Source organism: Phacochoerus africanus, chromosome X, assembly GCF_016906955.1.
Source record: "Phacochoerus africanus isolate WHEZ1 chromosome X, ROS_Pafr_v1, whole genome shotgun sequence".
NCBI lineage: Eukaryota > Metazoa > Chordata > Mammalia > Artiodactyla > Suidae > Phacochoerus > Phacochoerus africanus.
Genome location: NC_062560.1, coordinates 54,439,431 through 54,464,354, shown reverse-complemented (window position 1 = coordinate 54,464,354; position 24,924 = coordinate 54,439,431). Strand labels below are relative to the sequence as shown.

Below are 24,924 nucleotides of genomic sequence, written 5' to 3'. Positions count from 1 at the left end.
TTATAGATATATTCCCACCCTCTTCCTCCCCTCTCCACTCATCTGTGCTTCCTTTGCCTCCTTTTTGTCGTTTAGGGAAGTGTGAACACTCCTGCATGTGGTCTCAAGATTGTCTACAGCTGTTAATGTAAGACTCTGGGCTCCCTAATCCTCTCAGAGCTGGAGTTTTAATGATTGAAAATCTTACTCTTTGCAAGGGAGTCAGGTGGCTGGGATCCAAGATGTGCTGAAGGTGTGAAGCAGACATCTTGATGGGGCTTGCAAGGCCTTAGCCCTTTTGACATTGTACCATAAACACCTTGCCTTTAAAAGAAGCAGCTCTTTAGAAAGGGCTCCTTATCAGTTTCTGCTTCCTCTGGATCACCAATTAACAAGATGCTGATGGGGGAAAAGCACTGGCTTGATGTCCCAGCTCTTGGCCTTCCTTGGAGTTATGAGCTCTGATTTTCCTCATATGCAAAATGGTGTTGGCAATTATTTCATGCCAGGGGATGTCACAGTGAATTAAATAATGTACATTAAAAGAGATTTGTGGCAGTACAAGTACCAAAGCCACAACAGTGTCTTATGATCATTCTTTCCACAGCCCATCATCTTTTGTTAGTTCCTTTAGTTAAGAGAAGACTGAGGTGCTGACCTCGAACAAAAGATCAGAGTGGCTTGGGCCCTTGGAGAATGAAGGGCCTCAGGATAATAATGATAGCAGTGTGACATGAGGGAAGGAGCAGGACATTTGGAATCAGATAATCTGAGATGCAGATGCAGTCTAAGCTTTACTATCCCCTAGCTCTATGGCTTTTGGCAAGACTTTTATTTCCTGAGCCTCATTTCCTCATCTGAAAAATGAGGATGACAGACTTTTTATTAGGATTAAATGAGATCGCTATGTGAGTAAAGTGCACAGTTCTTTGCACATTGAGCATACTTGGCAAACGGTAACTTGCTTTATCATCATTGTTATCTTCAACATCATTGTCACTACCTTATTAGCTTCAAGAAGCTCTATGTAGGAGTTCCCACTGTGGCATAGTGTGTTAAGAATCCAGCCGCAACAGCTTGGGTGGCTGTGGAGGTATAGATTTGATCCCCAGCCTGGTGCAGTGGGTTAAGGATCTGGTGTTCCTGCAGCTGTGGTGTAGATTGCAGCTGTGGCTTGAATTCATTCCCTAGCCTGGAAACTTCCATATGCCATGGGTGTGGCCATTTAAGAAAAAAGAAAAGAAAGTCTGTGTATCAATGTATCAGGGTTGGCCATGGTGATTGACAGAGGCCTTCCTTGGAGGGCTGTAAATGTAGGAAGCACTATTATCCAGTTGGAACAAGTTAGGTGAGGGTACTGCTCAAAAGCAAAGCGGTGGGCAAAATGTCCTCTCATCCTCTCTCTCCTGGAAATCTCCTAATGGACTATTGAATCTGTTTTCTTTACATATGTGGCATCTTCCATCAGAGTCTCCAAATGCCATGTGTCCCAGCTCAGCTTTGCTGGTTGATGAATTAGTCCCAGGGGTAGTTAGAAAGAGCACATCAATAGCCATGAGCCTTTGGAACTAGCCTGAGACCTTGTACACAGACAGATTATGTGTCTTGTCCTCTTTAAAAGAAGGATTAAAACTGTATCCGGTGACAATCACAGGCAAATCCACATGTATTTCACCTTCAGTGACATGTCATTTTTATAATAAATAGTAATTCAAGGGATGGGACAAAATATTAAACAAGGCAGAATGACTCCAGGAGGCAAATGACAGAGGTGGTCTTTAGAATATCAGTGAACTGGCACTGATGCTCCTACATCTAAGGCCAGGAGAAATGTTCCTCCAAGCACACAACCCCAGTATCACTTGGGTGAGCTGAAGCTGACATTTGAGAAGACCACTGTCTGGCCCAGGCATGCATGTTATAGAGTCTAGACTAGTGGTTCTCAATCCTGGCTACACAATGAAGTAATTCACCTGAGTAGCTTAAAAAAAGCCCAAACACTAAACCCCAGTTTCTAGGTTAGTTAAATCAGAATCTTTGATGTTGAGAATGATTTGGCCTAGACTAGCACAGCCCAATAGAAATATAATGTGAGATACAAATGTAAGCCACAAATATAATTTAAAATTTAAAATTTTTCTAGTAACCACACTTTAAAAATTTTAAAATATAGGTGAAGTTAATGTAATATATTCTATTTCCTTCAACATATCCAAAATATTATGGTATAATATCATATATATTATCACTGTAACATTTATAATAGTATATTTTACTAAGTCTTTGAAATATGGTGTGTACTCTGTATGCATCTCAGTTCACACTGGTCACATTTCAAGTGTTCATTATCCATATTTGGCTAGTTGCTGCTATATCAGATTGTATAAATATAGACTGAGGACTGTGACAGCAGACCAGAACATTAATGAGAGAGCCTAAATCACAAGTTAGATCTCCAATAATCTTTTATTACACCAGCATTTACTCTTTGAGGAACAAAGGTAGTATTCCGTGTTGCCTCAGATTATATTCAGAATGAGCATTTGAGCTTTTTGTTTGCTTGTTTAAATATTAGTTGAATGGTCTTCAGATCACTAAAGGGAGTACCATAGAACCTTAGGAACCAGTTGTTGTAGTGCACCAGTAAAAATAAATGGGGTTAGACAGTTTCATGAATGATGTGAACACTGGCTCCAAGGTAGACCTTTCAGTTCTCATGAATGAGTATTTAATGTGCAGGTTTACATTTCTGGTAAGATTGTGTGTAATTCAAAGAATTGAATGATGGAGGTTGTAGAGATTCTTTTCTAGCAGATATTCTAAAATTGAATTGCTATCTCCATTCTTCTGCATTGATTTTGGTTGAGTCTAGAATGATTTTGTGGAAATAGTGCTGCCTATATTAGAAAATGAGAGACCTGAGTTCTGATTTTGGCTTTCCTAAACATTTGCATATGATCATGGGCCTTTATTTTCTCCTTATCTCTAAAGCATTCTCTATAATCTCTTCAAGCTCTGAAATGTCTAGGTAGGACATAGAGATGAGTCACACTTAACTATTGAATCTTCATCAGTACGATGTTATTGGTAGGTAGATGGGTGATTTCCTGGGATGCTGTACCTCAGTATTGTAGGGTAGTTGCCTCATTTATCCAGACTCACCCTGACCTGAGATTTAGTAGCGTCTTGAGAACATAATCCTTAGGTTACTAGGCATATAATATGAAAATGTAATGGCGAAGTAGACATTCCTCTTAACTCTATACCAACTGGACACCTCTGTGGATCATTGGACCAAATTTATCACTGACATAGTGGAGCATCATTGGACCAAATTTGTCAGTGACATGGTGGAGCATCTCTGTCTCCATAGTGGAGCTTCTCCAGAGTAGAAGTCTCACTGTTGAGTGAACATTCCAGCCGTAGGGTATATAATCCAGGGTGTTAGTGCTATTCTGTCCACGCTAGCCCTACCTGTTGTTAGTTGGGTTTAAACCAAGTGTGGAATCAGAGAAACCTCAGTTCTGCTAAGTATGAAGCTTGAGCAGCTTTCTGTGCATCCTTGAAGTTCAGTTTTCCTCCTTGTAAAATGGGAGTAATCTATGGTCTTATGAAAATCATGAGGTAACCTGAGATAGGCTGGATATGTTTAAATAGGAAGTGTGATACCATTCTAGCTGCTGTGGAAGAAATTGCTGGGTTTATGTGTCTTTTACACAGTTGCATATCTGTCTTATTGTTCAGAATTTCATTCTGTATGTACATACAAGTATATGTGCATGTTCTCAGAGTCTCTTCCTTCTGTGCTGGGGGCATGGCTTCGCAAGAGCAATGCGGGAGTTGATTTACCTTCCCAGCAATTGGTCAGGTTAAGTGAATTACAGTTTGCTTAACATCAGTTCTATCTAATTGCTGACATCTTCAGCTTCTTTCCTGGGCTGATTTCCCCTCTGGGAGCTGAGAGTAGACTTCTGGGATATGATTGTGTCATTTTTTTAAATCTTTTTAGGGCCACACCTGCAGCATATGGAAGTTCCCAGGCTAGGGATCAAATCAGAGCTGCAGCTGCCAGCCTACACCACAGCCACTGTAATGCCAGATCTGAACTGCCTGTGTGGCCTATGCCATAGCTTGTGGCAATGCCAAATTCTTAACCCACTGAGTGAGGCCTCATGGATACTAGTCGGGTTCTTAACCCACTGAGCCAACTCAGGGAACTGAGGGAACTGAGCCAATTCAGGGAACTCCTGAATGTGTCTTTAACTAGAAAATCCCGTCCCTGTGATGACCCTCCTTTCATATGCTGGGCTCTTACCTCCAAATCATTGAGGTCCATCTATTTTATCGCCATGTAAAATTGGCCTTTGTTCTGACTTTGGGTCATAGCCTGGGGACAGGCTTGCTGCCCACTTGAGGTCAGGCTCTGTACAGAACATATGACAACCTGCTATTGGTGGCGATAGGTGAGGCCTGCATGACAAGTATGGGTTTGCTTAGAAAGTAAAGAGCCTACTCAGATGCCATCAGCATATATTTTACTTATTTCTTCAAATTCTAGATTTACCTGGTTTCTGGCCTGCCTGGATGCAGGGGATGAAATGATGGGCTACTCAATTCATTTCTATAATTCCTTACAGTTGTACTGATCAGATGTCACAGAAACTAAACCTCTCCTGTTCATAGGGGAGCCCACTGCTCCAGAATGTTACTTGGTTTTTAATTATATAGTGTCTCTTTTTGGTTGTACCTGGGAATGTTTTAACCTGAATGAAATCCTGGACTCACAGTAGACTTAGAGCTAGAAAGACCTATCTTGGCCAGGACTAGTAGAATTAGATGTTTACAGGTCTAGGCAGTTAACTACATGAGTAAAGCAGTCTGAAACTATAGTAAATAAGAGCCTGCGTCCAATTGGGAAATCTAAAGTGAGCAAAAGTGACTATGATGGTTCTCAATGGTGGAGTAGGGCATAGAAAGGAGGGAAATCCAGTGAGCTCAGGTCTTCCATTTTTTTTTTAAGAAAAAAAACCAGCCAATTTTTTCAAGAAAAAAAACTTCTAATTTTTTTCAAGAAAAAAATCGTTTCTTTAAGAAAAGCCAGGAATTGGATTTTATATAAAAGTCTCCATATTTTAAAAATGTTGACCAGTAATTCACATGTTTTAAAAGAAACACTGTGAAGAATAAACTGAACATATATCATTAGGGTAACTTGTAACCCTGGTTCTCAGCTTGTGACCACGGTTAGCCTAATTTCCTTGTTGTATAAATCCTGAAGAAACATAGGCCAAGAGAATGGAAGTGACTTTCGTATGCATGTAGGGAATGAGTGACAAAGCCAGAACTTGACCCCAGGCCTCCTGAATCTTCCTTACAACAAGTCATTAAAGTCTTTGTCTAATAAAGCGTCTGGACTTCCTCAAGTATGGTTTGTGTCCATTTATTTATTTTTTTCCTATGAATGGGGCCATAATTTCCTGTTTATTGCCTTGTAGTTTGTTGTTGTTGTCGTTGAAAATTGGGCATTTTGAATATTATTGTGTGATAACTCCGGAAATCAGATTCTCCTCTTTCCCTGTTATTTGTTGAGGGATGCAGTTGTCCATTTGTGTACTAAGTCCTCCAAACACTTTTTTTTTTTTTTTACAAAGACTACATTACTTGTCATGTGTGGTCATGAAAGTATCTATTCCATTATGTCATTGGTCAGCCAGTGACCTGGCTGAGATTGCTCTTAGCTATATGGAGCCAAAACAAACTACTGTCCTGCTCTTTGCAACTTGGCTTAGAGCTGGGGCATTCCTTCAACAGGAATCCAGGCTGCCCACAACTATACCTTTCTCCTACTCTCCTGGTTGTATTGGAACCTACAGATCCTTCAGAAGTGCAAACCTACAATCTGCTCGGGCTTTTTCTGAGCAGATTTTTCTGGTCCAAGGCATGCGTATTGCACTCTGATTTCCTAAGAATTTACAGTGGCCCTTCTGGGTCTCTGTTCTTCCAGGAATTTTTTTTTTTCTCAGTCTCTTCCTGTGCGATTGGATCCAGATCCATTTGCTGCTTTTCCCTTCTTCTATCCCTTGCCCTGGGTGGACATGGGCAGTGTATGTCTGTAAATCTGTCTGTGACAGAGGCAGTCACAGGCTCTCAAGCCCCTTTAGCCTCAGCGGGTAGAGGTACAAAACAAAGGTCAGTTTCTGTGCCTAGCCCTCAGGGCCAAACAGGTCAAAACCACCCAGCCACAGTATTTCAAGAGGAAGATTGTTAGCCCCCTGGCACCAGCAAACTGCAGGAGGAATGCGGGTCACCTTCCTCTCAGCTATTGGGGTATCAGGAATGGTAGATAAATGAGCAAAAAGGCTTAAAAATTATCTTACCAAATTTTAGCCACCCTTTTCTGCATCAAGAGTTCCCTGGTTGCTGTAAAGTTTGGGTTAGATTATAGAATTCTGGAAAAGTTGGTTCTGACAGTTTTTGCCAGCTAAGGGTTGTTTTAGTAGAGGGCTTGATTTTTTTGTGCATCATAATCTGCCAATTTTAGTGAATGTTTACCCCCTCCTGAAACGTAATCCTGTGCTTTCTGGGCTACAGAACAACCAGGAAAGATTATGCATGAGCTGCTAACAGGACTGTTAACAATTGGGGAGCTAGCTCCCTTTCCAGGCTAATGGCAACAGTGTTTTGACTTCAGATGAGTTCAGATATGCCAGCCCTTATTTATCCATTCAGCTTCAGGTGGACATAGACGTCTACCCTTAATTAACCATCTATGTAGAAGGTCTTATTTGTGGCCCTAGAGGTGACTCTTATCAGGATCTGTGAATTGAGGATGATGTTAGAAAGGAGGACCTTTCTCTCTGAAGTACATATATTTCTCTTCATACTAGAGTTTCAAATGGCATTATTAGCACTCATTTGCATTCACATGATCCATCTTATTGGCTTCTCACTGGGTACAATCTTTGGATGATACTATCAAGTACCTCCTTAGGCTAATTGGAAGTAAATATTTGTTGTATTGATTGTCTGTTTTCAGAGCATGCCAGGTAGTTTTTTTAAAAAATTTTTTATTATAGTTGATTTACAGTGTTCTGTCAATTTCTGCTATATAGCAAAGTGACCCAGTTATATATATTCTTTTTCTTAACATTACATTATTTTTAACATTATCCTCCATGTTCCATCTGAAGTGACTAGATGTAGGTCGTGTGCTATACATCAGAATCTCATTGTTTATCCACTGCAAATGCAAGAGTTTGCAGCTACTAACCCCAAACTCACAGTCCACCCCCCCCCCACTTAGCAACCACAACTCTGTTCTCCATGTCAATGAATTTGTTTCTTTTCTGTAGATAGGTTCATTGGTGCCATATATAAGATTCCAGATATAAGTGATATCCAGTGATATTTGTCTTTCTCATTCTGACTTACTTTGCTTAGTATGAGACTCTCTAGTTCCAACCATGACCATGTTGCTGAAAATGGAATTATTTTGTTCTTTTTATGGCTGAGTAGTATTCTATCATGTGTATATACCAGATCTTCTTAATCCATTCATCTGTTGATGGACATTTAGGTTGTTTCCATGTCTTGGCTATTGTGACTAGTGCTGCAACTAACGTAGGGGTATAAGAATCCTTTTCAATGAAAGTTTTGTCTGGATATATGCCCAGGAGTGGGATTGTTAGATCCTATGGTAGTTCTGTATTTAGTTTTCTGAGGTACCTCCATACCATTTTCCATAGTGGTTTTACCAATTTACTTTCCCACCAGCAGTGTAGGAGGGTTCCTTTTTTTCCACACCCTCTGCAACAGTTGTTATTTGTAGATTTATTAATAATGGCCATTCTGACTAGGGTGAAGTGGTATCTCATTGTAGTTTTGATTTGTATTTCTCTAATAATTAATGATGTTGAGCAAAATGCATGTGCCTGTTGGCCATCATATGCCTTCTTTGGAAAACGCTCTATTCAGGTCTTCTGTGCATTTTTCAATTGGGTGGTTTGCTTTTTGGCTGTTGAGTTGTATGAGCTGTTTGTATATTTTGGAGATTAAGCCCTTGTTGGTTGTATCACTTGAAACTATTTTCTCCATTCTGTAGGTTGTCTTTTTTTTATGGTTTCTCTTGTTGTGGAAAAGCTTCTAAGTTTTATTAGGACCCACTTGTAGATTTTTGTTTTTATTTCTTTGGCTTTGGGAGACTGACCTAAGGAAACATTTGTATGGCTGATGTCAGAGAATGTTTTGCCTATGTTCTCTTCTAGGAGTTGTGTGTGTTGTATTTTTATGTATGTATGTATGTATTTATTTATTTATTTATTTATTTATTTAGTGCTTTTTAGAGCCACACTCTCAGCATATAGAAGTTCCCAGAGTAGGGGTCAAATTGGAGCTATAGTCGCTGGCCTATGCCACGGCCATAGTAACGTGGGATCCAAGCCATGTCTGCGACCTACACCACAGCTCACAGCAGCACTGGATCCTTAACCCACTGAGTGAGGCCAGGGATCAAACCCTCATCCTCATGGATACTGGTCAGGCTCTTTTCTACTGAGCCCTATTGTGTGTTGTCTTATGTTTGAGTCTTTAAGCCATTTTGAGTTTATTTTTGTGCATGGTCTGAGGGTGTGTTCTAGTTTCATTGATTTACATGCAGTCCTTCAGTTTTCCCAGCCACACTTGCTGAAAAGACCATCTTTTCCCCATTTTACAGTCTTACCTCCTTTTTAAGAAATTACTTAACCATAGGTATCTGGGTTTATTTCTGGGTTCTCCTTTCTGTTCCATTGGTCTGTATGTCTGTTTTGGTACCAGTACCACACTGTCTTAGTTACTGTAGCTTTGTAATATTGTCTGAAGTCTGGGAAAGTTATGCCTCCTGCTTGGTTTTTGTTCCTCAGGATTGCTTTGGTAATTCTGGGTCTTTTGTGGTTCCATTAAATCCAATCTTTTGAGTTGTTTGTTCTAATTCTGTGAAAAATGTCGTAGGTAATTTGATAGGGATTGCACTGAATCTGTAGATTGCTTTGGGTATCATGGCCATTTTAACAATATTAATTCTTCCAGTCCAAGAGCATGGAATATCTTTCCACTTTTTTGAATCCTCTTTAATTTCCTTTTTTAATGTTTTATAGATCTCAGCGTATAAGTCAGGTTTATTCCTAGGTATTTAATTTTTGGGGTGCAATTTTATTTTATGTTATATTTTTTGTTTGTTTTGTTTTGCTTTGCTTTTTAAGGCCAAAGGTGCAGCATATGGAAGTTCCCAGGCTATGGGTCAAATCAGAGCAAGAGCTGCATGCTTACGTCACAGCAACACCAGTTCCTAGCCTTGTCTGAGACCTACACCACAGCTCATGGCTACACCAGATCCTTAATCCACTGAGTGAGGCCAGGGATCAAACCCACATCCCCATGGATATTAGTAGGGTTCACTTCTGCTGAGCCACAATGGGAACTCCTAGGAAGCGATTTTAAAAGGTATTATATTTTTATATTCCTTTTCTAATATTTCATTGTTAGTATACAAAAATTCAACTGATTTCTGAATGTTAATCTTGTATCCTGCAATTTTGTTGAATTTATTGATCAGTTCAAGTAGTTTTTCTGTGGAGTCCTTAGGGTTTTCTATTTATAGTATCATGTCATCTGCATAGAGTGATGATTTTACTTCTCTTCCAATTTGGATACCTTTTATTACATTTGTTTGTCTGATTGCTGTGACTAGGACTTCCAATACTATGCTGAATAAAAGGATGAGAGTGGGCATCCTTGTCTTGTTCCAGATTTTAGCTGGAAGGGTTTCAGCTTTTCTCCATTGAGTATTATGTTGGCTATTGGTTTGCCACGAATGGTTTTTATTAGGTTGTTATGCTCACTCTATACACACTTTGGTAAGAGTTTTTATTATGAATGGATGTTAGATTTTTTTCAAATGCTTTTTATGCATCTTTTGAAATTATCATGTAGTTTTTTACTTTTCTTTTGTTAATGTGGTGTATGACCATTCATTGATGAGCATATTGTGAACCATCCTTGTGAACTTGGGATGAATCCCAATTGATCATAGTATATGATCTTTTTTATATGTTGTCAGATTCAGTTGGCTAAAATTTTGTTTAGAATTTTTGCATCTATATTCATCAAAGATTTTGGACTATAATTTTCTTTTTTGATAGTATCTTAAAAATTTTTTTTGATACTGTCTTTGTCTGATTTTGGTATTAGGGTGATGGTGGCTTCATAGAATGCCTTTGAGTTATTCCTTCTTCTTTAACCTGTTGGGAAAGTTTAGGAAGGATGGATATAAGTTCTTCTTTGTATGTTTGGTATAATTCGCCTGTGAAGCCATCTAGTCCTGGACTTTTATTTGTAGGGAGTGTTTTTATGACATCTTCAATGTCATTTCTAGTGATCGGTCTGTTCAGTTGGTCTGTTTCTTCTTGATTTAGTTTTGGCAGGCTGTAAGATTCTAGTTGAATCTTAATGTAGACATTTATTTCTATAAACTTCCATCTTAGAATTGCTTTGGCTGCATTCTAAAAGTTTTGGCATGTTGTATATCAATTTTTGTTTATTTCAATATTTTTTGATTTCTCCTTTGACTTCTTCTTTGCCCCATTGATTGTTTAGTAGCATGATGTTCAGTCTTTACAATCATGTGAATTTTCCAGGTTTCCCTGTTACTGATTTCTGGTTTCATACCATTGTGGTTGGAAAAGATACTTTATATGACTTCAGTCTTCTTAAATTGGTTAAAACATATTTTGTGACCTGATATATGGTCTATCCTGGAGAATATTCCATGAATGCTTGAGAGGTGTGTGTTTTCTGCTGCTGTTGGATGAAATGTTCTGTGTATGTCTGTTATATACATTTGGTCCGAAGTGTCATTTGGGCCCTATGTTTTCTCATTGATTTTCTGTACAAATGAGCTATAAATTGTTGAAAGTTGGATATTTATGTCCCTTACTGGTATGGTATTGCTATTGCTCCCTTCAGATCTGTTAATATTTGTTTCATATATTTAAGTGCTCTGATGTTGGGTGCTATATATTTAATATTGTTATTCCTCTTCATGAATTGACCCCATTATGCTTATATAATGATCTTCTTTGTCTCTTATTAGAATTTTTGAGTTAATATCAATTTGTTTGATATTGGTATAGCTATTCTTGCTCTCTTTTGGCTTCTTTTTGCATGGGATAGCTTTTCCCATATCCTTACTTTCAGCCTTTGTGTATCCTTAAAACTAAAGTGAACCTCTTATAGACAACATACAGTTTGGTATTGCATAGTATTCATTCAGTCACTCTATGTCTTTTGATTGGAGATTTTAGCCCATTTTTATTTAACTAATTATTGATATTACTTATTATGGCCAATTTTTTAATTATTGTCTGCATGGTTTATAGATATTTTTTTCCCTTTCTTCCAGTCTTGTTCTCTTTCTTTATGATTTGATGATTTTCTATAGTGGTATGCTTAGATTCCCTCCTTTTTATATTTTGTATATCTACTATAGGTTGTTGCTTTGTGGTTACCATGAATTTTACACAAAACATCTTAATATTATAATAGTCTACTTTAATCTTATAACAAGTTTGTTCAGATATAATATCTTAAAACACACCTTTTATATTTTTGATGTCATGTTTTACATTTTCCTCTCTTGTCAATCCATTAACAAAATATTGTGCTATAGTTACTTATAATTATATTTTTGTTTAGCATTTATACTAGAGCTAAATAATTTACATGGTACCATATTACAGTATTTGAGTACTTAATTTAATTATATATTTACCTTTACTGATGAGTTTTATACTTTCACATGACTTCATGTTACTTGTCAGCATCCCGGCTTTTCAACTTGAAGAACTCCCTTATGTAAGAAATGTCATGGTGATGAACTCCTTTGACTTCTATTTGTCTGGTAATGTCTTTATCTCTCCTTCAAAAATGTTTGATAGTTTTGCCTGGTAAAGTATTCTTGGTTGGCAATATTTTTCTTTCAGTGATTTGAGTATATCATCCCACCTTCTGGATCTGCAAAGTTTCTGCTGAGAAATACACTGTTAACCTTATGGGGATTTCTTTGTATGTGATGAGCTTCTTTTCTCTTTCTGCTTTCAAGATTATCTATTTGTCTTTGACTTTTGATATTTTCATTATAATGTATCTTAGTGAAGTTTTTATTGAGCTGAAACTGTTTGGAGACCTTTGAGCTTTAAGATACCTGGATGTCCATGTCTTTCCCCAGATTAGGAAAGTTTTCAGCTATTTATTTAAATAAGCTTTATGGAGTTCCTGTCGTGGCTCAGTGGTTAATGAATCTGACTAGGAACCATGAGGTTGCGGGTTTGATCCCTAGCCTTGCTCAGTGGGTTAAGGATCCAGCGTTGCCGTGAGCTGTTGTGTAGGTTGCAGATGCTGCTTGGATCCCACGTTGCTCTGGCTGTGGCATAGGCCGGTGGCTACAGCTCTGATTCGACCCCTAGCCTGGGAACCACCATATGCCACAGGAGCAGCCCAAGAAATGGCAAAAAGACAAAAATAAATAAATAAGTAAATAAATAAATAAATAAGCTTTCTGCCAGAGGGCATCTAGTTTTCTTATTTTCCCCTATATCCTTAACATTCAAATTGTCAAATTTTTAATGTACACAAATCTGGTGGCTGTAAAATATCATCCCATTGTGGCATTACTTTACATTTTTCATGTTTCTAAATATATTGAGCATATTTTCATATGTTTATGAGCCATTCATAATTCCTTATCAGTGAAATACATCTCACATTTTTCCCATTTTTTTCTGATATGTTGTTGGCCTTTATTTAATTATTTTTAAAGACCTCTTTTGCACATTTTGGAGACTAATCATTTGTGCAAACATCTCCCAGTTTATGGTTTGCCTTTTCACTTTATTTATGATAATCTTTTGGAAAGAAGTTCTTACTTAAAGTGGTCAAATGTATTAATTTCTTTCTTAATTATGCTTCTTTTTGTCTCTTATTTAGGAAATTTTTCTATTCCAAGTTTGTAAAGCCATCCCTCTAAATTATTTTGGGAAGTTTTTATATATGGTGTGACGAAAAGATCTGATGTTATTTGATTCAATTTGTTGAATACATCTTTATTTTCTCAATACTTTGAAAAGATAGATCTTTCATGAATCATGTTCTCATATAGTTGCTTTTCTGGTAGCTTCTAGTTGGTTTCATTGGCTTATGCATATTGATATAGTTTTATTATATTTTTGTAATTCACCTCACTTTGATTTTTCAGGCATATCTTAGCTATTCTTGGTTCTTTATTTATATACATTTTATAATGAGTTATTTAAGTGTTCCAAAATCCCTATTGAGATTTTTTTATTTGGATACATTTAGACCCTAGGGAAAGACTTGACATTTTTATAGTATTGATACTATCTAAAAACATTATTTTACTCCCTATTTCAGTTGTAACAATATCTTTCAGTAATACAATTATATTCTTCATAAAGGGCTTATATATTTTTCTTTTAGGAATTATATATTGTTTAAGAGTATGAGTGATAGCTTTGTGAAATCATCTTTTTTTCCTAGGTGATATTTTCTATTTTACAGAAATGCAGTTGGCTTTTATATATTGATTTGGTGTCAACCAATTTTGTCAAAAGCATCTGGTTTTCTCGACTGGGAAGGGAACTTTGTCATCTATAAAGGGCTTCCATCCACCCCACCCCACCCTAGTTCTTGCTTGCACTCTCACCTTAGGAAGCAAAGGACTTCAGCATCTTTAACCCAGACTAAATCTGCCATTGCTGAGGACTATTTAGAGTCTGGCTGTTAAGGAAGTAGCATTTGGAATGTGAGAGACTTGTGGAAATTATGAGGGCAACAGTAGTACCTCCAAAATCCTGTTCATGGCTAGAGAAAACAATTTTCTTAAATACCGCATTGCCTCGTATTTGTACAAGCAATTGGTGCCAACATAGAAGATAATAATAATAACAGCTAATACTTGACTCTGCCAGGAATTGTTCTAAGTGTTTTATGTGTATTACCCTATTTAATTTTCACGACAGCCCCATGAGGTAGATTGATATTATTTGTATTTTATGGATGAGTATCAGAGAGGTTAAGTAACTTTTTCTACATTACTCAGTAAAGAAGTTGTAGATTCAGATTTGAACCCAAGTTCCCTCTGTACTTGCCACCCTTGTCATATATTATCTCTCCTAATTTTGCCCTAAGAGTCTCAAGACCTTGCCTCAGTCCTGACTGCCACCTGTTCACTGTGAGGCATCACCTTCTCTGGCCTTGAATTTCTTATGTATAATGTGAGAATAATAAAGTTTGCTTTGCCTTGCAAGGCTGTTTTGAAGCCTAAATAAGAGAGTTTGTGGGAAGTCACTATTCCTTCAGGGAAACCAGGGACAGTGGAGGAATGGTGGAAGAGTAGGAAGGGCCTTCTTGGATGGATGGTAGAGGGCACCCATTGGAAGGATACAGGAGCAAAGGTAGGAGTAAGGTGGATGTGTTAGAATGACTAGCAAGAGTAGCCTGATTAATATCATGGGTTTGTGTTAGGGAAGAATGGAACTTGGAGGGCCAGGCCCATTCTAACATATTGATAGATGATCATGAATGCTGATACAGGGTATCTACACAAGTCTTGTCTTTTACCTTTTCTTTTCCTTCCCTTCCCTTCCCTTCCCTTCCCCTCTCCCCCTCCCCTCCTCCTCTCCCCTCCCTTCTCCTCTCTTTTCCTTTGCTTTCCTTCCCCTCCTCCTCCTTTTTTTTGGTCTGATGTGTAACCAGAATCTTCGTTGCTCTGGTTGAAGCTCATTATTGCTCAATGTATCTATGCTAGAAAAGGAAAACAATTTATTATCAGCCTTCTTATAATGATCTTTCATGTAATTGGTGACAGTTATTAAATCTCTTTCCCTTGAGAGGCAAAGGAATGGCTTCTGTGCTTGGTTGTACATGCCATGCTGATTGACTTTGTGCCAGGTAAGAGCACTAAATGCTCCTGGGAATGTGTGCTCAGGGATTTCTAAGCATACATGCTTCTTCTGGAAGCTGGGACTGAGGCTTCAAAACAGAGGTGGGAGTGTGTGTGCAAAAAGTGGGAGCTATGCCTGCAGCAAACTAGGTTTCTTTTAGTTCTCCACATTCACCTTTGAAATGACACATTGCTTAACTGCAGTGGTAGAGAGGGACATTTTGTTAGTATGGGAAACCTTTGTTATTATAGGAGTTCATTTCCTCCAATCAAATTACCTTACCTACGTTTTGACCTCTTTCAGAGTTTACTGAGCTTTTTGACTGGTGCCTTCATAAAATAAAGGTAAATTAGAGGGTTCTGCTCATGATTAGAATTATCTGAAGAAGGAAAGGGCTGCCTTGGGAGATAGTGATTTCCTCATCATTGCTTGTGTTTAAGCAGTTGGGCTGGGAAATGGCTGGCAGCAGATGTTGTCAAGTGTGTTTATGTATTGATTAGGGGTCAAGAGGTGGTGTGGACTGGCCAAGCTTCCATTTCCTTTATAACTCCTCTGATTTGACAGCTTTTGGATTCTATTATTTAATGTGACTGGCAGTAACCCTTCACTTTCAAAGAGGGTGACTCACTTTTCATTAGCTGGCTACATTTGGACTTTGAAAATATTGAAGGGACATTTATACAATATTGCTTACCCATCCATTCTCAGAAACATCACACTGCTAGAGCCAGGGGTAGGCTGGCTTTCTTTTTTCTTTTTTTTAAGTTTTATTGAAGTATATTTGATTTACAATATTGTGATAATTGCTGCTGTACAACAAAAGTGATTCAGTTATATGTATACACACCTCCATTCTTTTTCAGATTCTTTTCCCCTAAATATTTTAGAGTTCCCTGTGCTATACAGCAGTTTCCCATAGACTGGCTTTCTATGACACAATTCAAACCCTCATTGAACTCTTCACAGGTGTTAGGGCATCATGCTGGGACCTGAGAGAGCTATGGAATGGATGTGATGGCACCTCTCCTTTAAGAAGCCCTAATCTATTTGGAGGGAGGGGCTACTAAAGATGCTGAAGAGTGTGTACCAAGAGATGAGCGTGTATCAGTTTAACATGGAACAGTGACCAATTGTTATTTATATAAATGCATGGAAAAAGATTAGTAAGGATTACACACAAAATCCATAACCATGGTTTCTTCAGGAAAGGTAGAAAACAACTAGGATGGGAAGTAGTCAAAGGAGAAATTTGACCTTATCTAGACTGTTTTAACTTTGCATTTATTTATATAAAGATGTAATGAATATGCAAAAATTTTATCATTTTAAAGTGTACAATTTAATATATGTACACACATATGTATGCAAGTGCATATATGAACATTTGTATAAAAAGGGATATTTTATTACGATGCAAAGGTCCATTCATCAAGGATACATGCCAATCCTAAATGTGAAAATATCTGCTAACAGAGCTCCAAATTATAGGTACAAAGCAAAATGGAGAAATAGACAAATCCACAAATATATTCTCATAAGTTAATGAACCTTTGGATTGTTTTCATCTTTTGCCTATTATGAATAATGCTGCTCTGAACATTTGTATGTAAGTTTTAATGTGAACACTTAAGTTCTCTTTAGTATGTACCTAGAAATAGAATTGATGGGTTATATAGTAGGTATGTGTTTAACTTTTTGAGGAACTGCCAAGATATTTTTCACAGTGGCTGTACATTTCTACCAGCAGAATATGAGGGTGTCAATTTCTCCATATTCTCATCAACAAATGTTATTGTCCTTTCTTTTTATTACAGCCATCCTAGTGAGTGTGAAGTGGTATCTCATTGTGATTTTTATTTGTATTTCCCTGATGGCTAATGGTGTTGAGCATCTTTTTATGTGTTTATTGCTGTTTATGCATCTTTGGAAGAATGTCTGTTCAGATGTTTGGCTCATTTTAAGTGGGTTATTTCCCACTTTGTTATTGAATTTTACATATTCTGGATACTAGATCCTTATCAGATATATGATATACAAATATTTTCTCCCATTCTTTGGATTGTTTCATTTTCTTGATGCTATTATTTATAATGCAAAGTTTTTAATTTTGATGCATCCTAATTTATGTTTTTTCCTTTGGCTACTTGTGTTCTAAGTGTCTAGTATAAGAAACTAGCCTAGCCCAAAGTCACAAAAATTTGCTTCAGTATTTTCTTTGACATGTTTTATAATTTTACCTCTCACATTTAGGTCTTTGTTCCATTTTGCATTTATATATTATATAATATATTATATTATAAATTATAAGTCTATATTTAGTCTTTTGCATGTGGATATGCAGTTATCCCAGCACAATTTGTTGAAAAGATTATGTACTATCTCTCCTGATGTGTCTTGACAACTTTGAAAAAATATTAATTCAACATAAATGTACCTCCATTTATTTCATTAATCTTATTTCTGTTCCTATGACAGTACCACACTCTTTGGTTACTAATGGTTTGTAGTAAATCTGAAATCAGGAAGTATGAGTCTTCCAACTTTGTCCTTCTTTTTCAAACTTGTTTTGGTTACTTTGGGTCTCCTGAATTCCCATGTGAAATTTGGAATTATCTTGTCAGTTTTTGTAAAGAAGCAAGCCAGGAGTTTTGAGAGGGTTGTGTTAAATTTGAATCATTTTGCAGATTATTACCACCTTAACAATATTAAACCTTCCAATCCATGCAAGAGATATCTATTTACTTTCTTTTAGCAATGTTTTGCAGTTTTCAGTTTACAAATCTTATATTTCTTCTGTTAAATATGTTCTTATGTATTTTGTTCCTTCTGTTGCTACTTAAATGTAATTGTCTTTCTTCCTTTGTTCATTAGTTTGTTAATTCCTTCCTTCCTTTCTCCCTCCCTCCCTTCCTCCATCCCTTCCTTCTTTCCCTTTCTTTCTTTTGACTGAACTTGTGGCATGTGCAAGTTGCCAGGCCAGGGACTGAACCCACACCACAGCAGCAGCCCAAGCCTCTGCAGTCACAATGCCAGATCCTTAACCCATTGTGTCACAAGGAAACCTAGAGTTCAATGAAGGCTGAAGGTAACAGTCTTCAAGTAATCTGAAATGGCTTTCAAGAAAGCCTTCTGACTTTCCAGGCTTGGGACATTGTCTGTCTTCTTATTTACTTACTATATTCTTACTTGTCACCCAGGACCCCTTTTGTGCTAATTAGAGTCTTGACAAAACAGAGTGTTGTGTTACAGTTGTGAACAGATATGAATTAGCCTGCACAAGTTGTTGGACAGGGGATTGATATGGTAGTACTCTGGACTGACATCATACCCAGGGAAAGTGAGCTCTTGAACTGACCTTTGTCACTGCACCTTGATGTGCAAGCGAAAAAGGCCTTTGTATCTACATAGAACCAGCAGAGGACTTAGAGGTTAGACCAGAAAGTTGTAGCCTCCTGCCCAGGTATCTTTTGTGAGAACCTGGGCCTGGTGGGGGGCACAGGAATTGGTCTTTACATGACACCTTTTCCCATGCTAAGAAACATCTTCACTTCATATCAGCTCCATAAAAGGCAGAGAGTTTTGTCTGTTGCTGTTGTATCTCCAGTATCTGGTACATAGTAAGCACTTACTAGATTTAATGAATGAATGAATCTACCATTTGTTCTTTTGGGTTAAGGCAGCATTTTAACCCAAATAGTGGGCTTCTGGGGTTGTTGCAATGTCATAGATAAAGATTTTGTCTTCTCAAGGCTCCCTATGAATGTTTCTGCCCCCAAGTCTTTAGTTATACCCAGAAGGATTTTCTCCACCAAATTCGGTGTAAGGAATCTGTATCTACCTGGTTGCAGTTGCCTTCCTGCCTTCTCATTGTTATTTGGAGCATGGTTTGAACCTAAATATGATTTTGTCTTGCCCTGGCTTTCCCCATGCCCTCCATTGACAATATTCTGTGCTACTTCCCACTGGAACTGTTCCAAAGTGTCATCTCATTCAAGCTGTCCAAAATCCAATATTTAACTTTTTTTTTTATTTTCCCACTGTACAGCAAGGGGATCAAGTTATCCTTACATGTATACATTACAATTACATTTTTCCCCACCCTTTCTTCTGTTGCAACATGAGTATCTAGACAAAGTTCTCAATGCTACTCAGCCGGATCTCCTTGTAAATCTATTCTAAGTTGTGTCTGATAAGCCCAAGCTCCCGATCCCTCCCACTCCCTCCCCCTCCCATCAGGCAGCCACAAGTCTTTTCTCCAAGTCCATGATTTTCATTTCTAAGGAGATGTTCATTTGTGCTGGATATTAGATTCCAATTATGAGTGATATCATATGATATTTGTCTTTGTCTTTCTGGCTCATTTCACTCAGTATGAGATTCTCTAGCTCCATCCATGTTGCTGCAAATGGCTTTATGTCATTCTTTTTTATGGCTGAGTAGTATTCCATTGTGTATATATACCACATCTTCCAAATCCAATCATCTGTCGATGGACATTTGGGTTGTTTCCATGTCCTGGCTATTGTGAATAGTGCTGCAATGAACATGCGGGTGCATGTGTCTCTTTTAAATCGAGTTTTGTCAGGATAAATGCCCAAAAGTGGGATTGCAGGGTCATATGGAAGTTCTATGTATAGATTTCTAAGGTATCTCCAAACTGTTCTCCATAGTGGCTGTACCAGTCTACATTCCCACCAACAGTGCAGGAGGGTTCCCTTTTCTCCACAGCCCCTCTAGCACTTGTTATTTGTGGATTTATGAATGATAGCCATTCTGACTGGTGTGAGGTGGTATCTCATGGTAGTTTTGATTTGCATTTCTCTTATAATCAGCGATGTTGAGCATTTTTTCATGTGTTTGCTGGCCATCTGTATATCTTCTTTGGAGAAATGTCTATTCAGGTCTTTTGCCCATTTTACCATTGGGTGATTGGCTTTTTTGCTGTTGGGTTGTATAAGTTGTTTATATAGTCTAGAGATTAAACCCTTGTTGGTTGCATCATTTGAAACTATTTTCTCCCATTCTGAAAGTTGTCTTTTTGTTTTCTTTTGGGTTTTCTTTGCTGTGCAAAAGCTTTTCAGTTTGATGAGGTCCCATGGGTTTATTTTTGCTCTAATTTCTATTGCTTTGGGCGACTGACCTGAGGGAGGCAAGAACATAAAATGAGAAAAAGAAAGTCTATTCAGCAAGCATTGCTGGGAAACCTGGACAGCTGCATGCAAAGCAATGAAACGAGAACACACCCTCACACCATGCACAACAATAAACTCAAAATGGCTGAAAGACTTAAATATACGACAGGACACCATCAAACTCCTAGAAGAAAACATAGACAAAACACTCTCTGACATCAACATCATGAATATTTTCTCAGGTCAATATTTAACATTTTGACGTGGCTTGTCTTAAACTCCTGACAAGAAAAGTAATGCTTCTTATCTCCTAAAGACCTGCGTATTGTACCCTTTTCATAGCAGGGTTTAGCTTGCTTTGTGAAGCTGGGAAAAGCTAATGGGATTGTTAGAGGATGAGGTTTTTATTGTTACAAATAGGCAGTGTCATACATATGATGTATTTGCTTCAATGCCAAGAAAGAATCACTTTTTTGAAAAGACTTATTCCTTGAGTAATCCTCTCACATTGTTGCCTATTGATTATGTTAAATGGAAGCTATTAGCGTATTGAAGATATAAAGATGACTTTTGGAAGCTGGAAGGAGATTTTCAATACAGCATTTGAAGAACTTGATGGATTCTGGGCATAGATAGATTATTGTACACTTAGCTGTGTATGCAAAATGTATTAAAATTAAATGATCCCTACTTATTTTTGCCTGTGGCAAATAAGTCGAATATAAGCTGGTGACATTCCTAGGTTACTAGATGGTAATCATGCCCCCTACCTTGTTAGGAAAAGGAAGTAGGAGAATACATAGAGTTGTGAATTAACTACTGTCCCTCTAGTTTCTTTCCAAACTCTCTGTCCCTCTAAGGCCACTCACCATGAGGCTTTTCTGGTGACAGAAATAAGAGTTCATCTAAGTTGTGTAATCTCTGGTTCTTGAGGCAGGAATGTGGGAAAAGCTAGGTGGTACAGAGGGAAAGATGGACTATTGGTTAAGGCTATTGAGACAACTGGCAAGCTCTTTGGCTAAATACCCTGGTAGATTTTATCATTCTTCCTGGGGTCCTACCCTTCCTTTTTTCCCTGCTTCTGGTTTTCCTACTTCCTAGGACTGGGATAAAATGAGCTATCTCCCTGATTTAATGTAAACCATCCTGATCCAGAGAAATCTCAGCCAGCCTCCCCAAAGGAGTTGGTTTTTTTTTCCTGAATCCCTTTTCCTACATGATTTGGGATGAATAGTCTCAATTTATATCAGCTATACACATTTCTGAGGATTTTAACAATTCTCAAATTCACTTTGGCCCAAATTCTGTCTCTTTTAAGCAAGGAGCGCAAAGGTGCTAGCACAGTGGTTAAAGACCTAGGCTCTGGAGTCAGACTGCCTGACCCTTATCCCAGCATCTCTGCTTCCTAACTGTGTGACTTGAGACAAATTGTTTAACTTTTCTAAGCTTCAGTATCCTCTTCTGTAAAATAGAAATAGTGGTAATAATAGTACCTGCCTGCAGGACTTAATAATATACTTCATTGAAAGCTCTTAGCATAGTGACTAATATATACTAAGTACTCAATCCAAAGCTATTGCTATTATGTAGTGTGGGAACATTCTGCCATCTCCACTCCAACTCTAAGTAGATATCTTTGCAAAACCAAGGAGTTTTTAAAAATTTGAAGATTATTTTATATCCTTTGATGAAAATATACACCAGAGGCCCAGTATAGACATGCCTACTCCAGTATATAACTTTGTTCTCTAAGCACATTAGTGTGTTCAATAATTATCCAGATGTGGCATCCAAGACGTATGACTTTTTAAAATCTGAGTTATAATTAATATGTGATATTATATTAGTTTCAGGTGTATAGCATAGTGATTCTATATTTTTATACATTATGAAATGATCACTGCATTAAGACCAGCTATAGTCCACCATACAGAGTTGTTACAATATTATTGATTGTATACCCTATGTGTACATTATATCCCTGTGATTTATTTATGTTATAGATGAATTTATACCTCTTAATGCCCTTCACTGATTTTGTCTGTCCCCCAACTCTCTCCCTATGGCAACAACTAGTATGTTTGTATTCATGACTCAGTTTCTTTTTTGTTTTGTTTGTTCATTTGTTTTGTTTAGATTCCACATATAAATAAAATCATACAGTATTTGTCTTTCTCTGTCTGACTTATTGCACTTAGCATAATACCCTCTAGATTTATCCATGTTGTTGCAAGTGCAAGACTTCATTCTTTTTTTTTAGCTGAGTAATACTCCATTGCATTTGTACGTGTGTGTATAAATATACACAATCTATGCATTCCATAGCTTTTGGACAGTTGTGTTTCCATTTTCATTTGTCTTCAGGTAATTTTTGATTTCCTCTTTGATTTCTTCATTAACCCATTGGTTCCTTAGTAGCATGTTATTTAGTCTCCCTGTTTTTCATGTTTCTTTTTATATTCACTTTTTAGCTTCATACCTCTGTGCATGGAAAAGATTCTTGATATGATTTCAGTTTTCTTAAATTTATTGAGACTTATTTTGTGGCCTAGCGTGTGATCTGTTCTGGAGAATGTTCCTTGTGCACTTGAAATGAATGTGTATTCTGCTGCCTTTGGATGGAATGTGCTTTATATATCTAAATCCATCTGGTCACTGTGTTGTTTAAGATTGGTGTTTATTGATTTTCTATCTGGATGATCTATCCATTGATGTAGTGAGGTATTAAATTCCCCTACTATTATTGTATTACTGTCAAATTATTTTATTTCTGTTAATATTTGTTTCATATATTTAAGTGCTTTATATTGGATGCATAAATGTTTATAAATATCCTCTTGTTAGGCTGATTCCTTTATCATTATATAATGCCCTTCCCTTTCTTTTGTTAAGTCTTTGTTTTAAAGTCTATTTTGTCTGTATGAATATTGCTAACCTAGCTTTCTTTTTCATTTGCATGGAATATCTTTTTCCATCCCTTCCCTTTTAGTTTATATGTGCCTTTAGATATGCAGTGAGTCTCTTATAAGCAGCATATAGGTAGGTCCTGGTTTTATTCATTCAACTATCCTGTATATTTTGGAATAGAGTGTTTAGCACATAACATTAACATAATTATTATATATATGCATTTATTGCCATTTTGTTAATTGTTTTCTGATTTTTTTTAGATCTTCTTTGTTGCTGTCTTCTGTTGGTCTTCCCTTGTAGTTTAATGGATTCCTTTAGTGTTTTGTTAGGATTTCTTGCTCATTGATTTTTGTATATCCATTGTAGGTTTATGGTTGCCATGAGGTTCAAGCTGTATATAGCTGTCTGTCAAGCTAACAGTTTGAACGCATTCTTAGAGCACTACATTTTTACTTCCTCATCCCATATTTTATGTTTTTAATGTCATATTTTACATCATTTTATTTTGTGTATCCCTTAACTAAGTAGTGTAGTAGTAGTTAATTGTACCAATTTTACCTTTTAGCCATAGCTGTTTAAGTGACTGATATACTGCCTTTACTATGTATTTGTCTTTACTGTTGAGATTGTTTTCTTTCATACATTTTCTTATTTCTAGTTGTAGCCTTTTCATTTCTGCTTAAAGAACATACATTAACATTTCTTGTAAGACTAATTTAGTGGAATTGAATCATTTAGTTTTTGCTTGTCTGGGAAACTATCTCTTCTTCAATTCTGAATGATAATGTTGCTGGATATAGTATTATATGTTATGTTTTTCCCTTTCAGCATTTCAAATGTATCCCATCACTCCCTTCTGGCCTGTAAAGTTTCTGCTGAAAAATTAGCTGATAATCTTATGGGGTTTATCTTGTGAGTGATTAGTTATTTTACTCTTAGTGTCTTTAAGATACTCTCTTTATATTTAAGTTTTGACATTTTAATTATATCTTGATGTGAATCTCTTTGGGTTCATCTTGTTTGGAAATCTATGCTTCCTGTACCTGGATGTCTGTTTCCTTCCCTGTATTAGGGAAGTTTTCAGCCATTATTTCTTCAAGTAATTTTTCTGTCCTCTTTTCTCTCTCCTTTTTCTGGGACCGCTATATGTGAATGTTAGTATGCTTGATGTTGCCTCAGAGCTCCCTTAAGCTCTCCTCACTTTAAAACATTTTTCTTACTGCTCGAAATGGGTTATTTCCACTATTCTTTCTTCCAGACCACACATCTGTACTTCCATATCACCTAGTCTGCTGTTTATTTCCTCTAGTGATGTTTTTAATTTCAGTTACTATATTATTTTTTTTTCTTTTTGTCTTTTTTGCCTTTTCTAGGCCCGCACTTTTAGCATATGGATGTTCCCAGGCTAGGGGTATAATCGGAGCTCTAGCTGCCAGCCTACGCCAGAGACACAGCAACACCAGATCCTAGCCATGTCTGTGACCTATACCACAGCTCATGGCAACGCTGGACCCTTAACCCACTGAGCGAGGCCAGGGACCAAACCCACAACCTCATGGTTCCTAGTTGGATTCGTTAACCATTGAGCCATGATGGGAACTCCTCAGTTACTGTGTTCTTTTGTTCAGATGGTTTCTTTCTTACTCAAGGTCTTTGCTGAAATTTTCACTGAACTCCTCCATTCTTCTGAGTTAAGCAAACATTCTTATGACCATTTACTTGAATTCCATATGAAATGAATTCCTTATCTCAGTTTCATTAGGTTTTTTTTTTTCTGAAGTTTTTTTTTGGGGGAGGGCATATTCCTCTGTCTCCTCATTTTGTTTGACTTTTGATTTTTGTTTCTGTGAATTAGTTACAACAGATATCCCTTCCTGGTTTTGTAGGGGTGGCCTGGTCGAGAGTGC

The 24,924-nt window shown here is 37.3% G+C and overlaps 1 protein-coding gene across 5 annotated transcripts in view; it reads left to right on the top strand.

Moving 5' to 3' along the window:
• The window catches only part of ARHGEF9 (Cdc42 guanine nucleotide exchange factor 9), a 298,553-nt gene that overhangs the window by 183,820 nt on the left and 89,809 nt on the right, over positions 1-24,924 (top strand). The window lies entirely within an intron of this gene.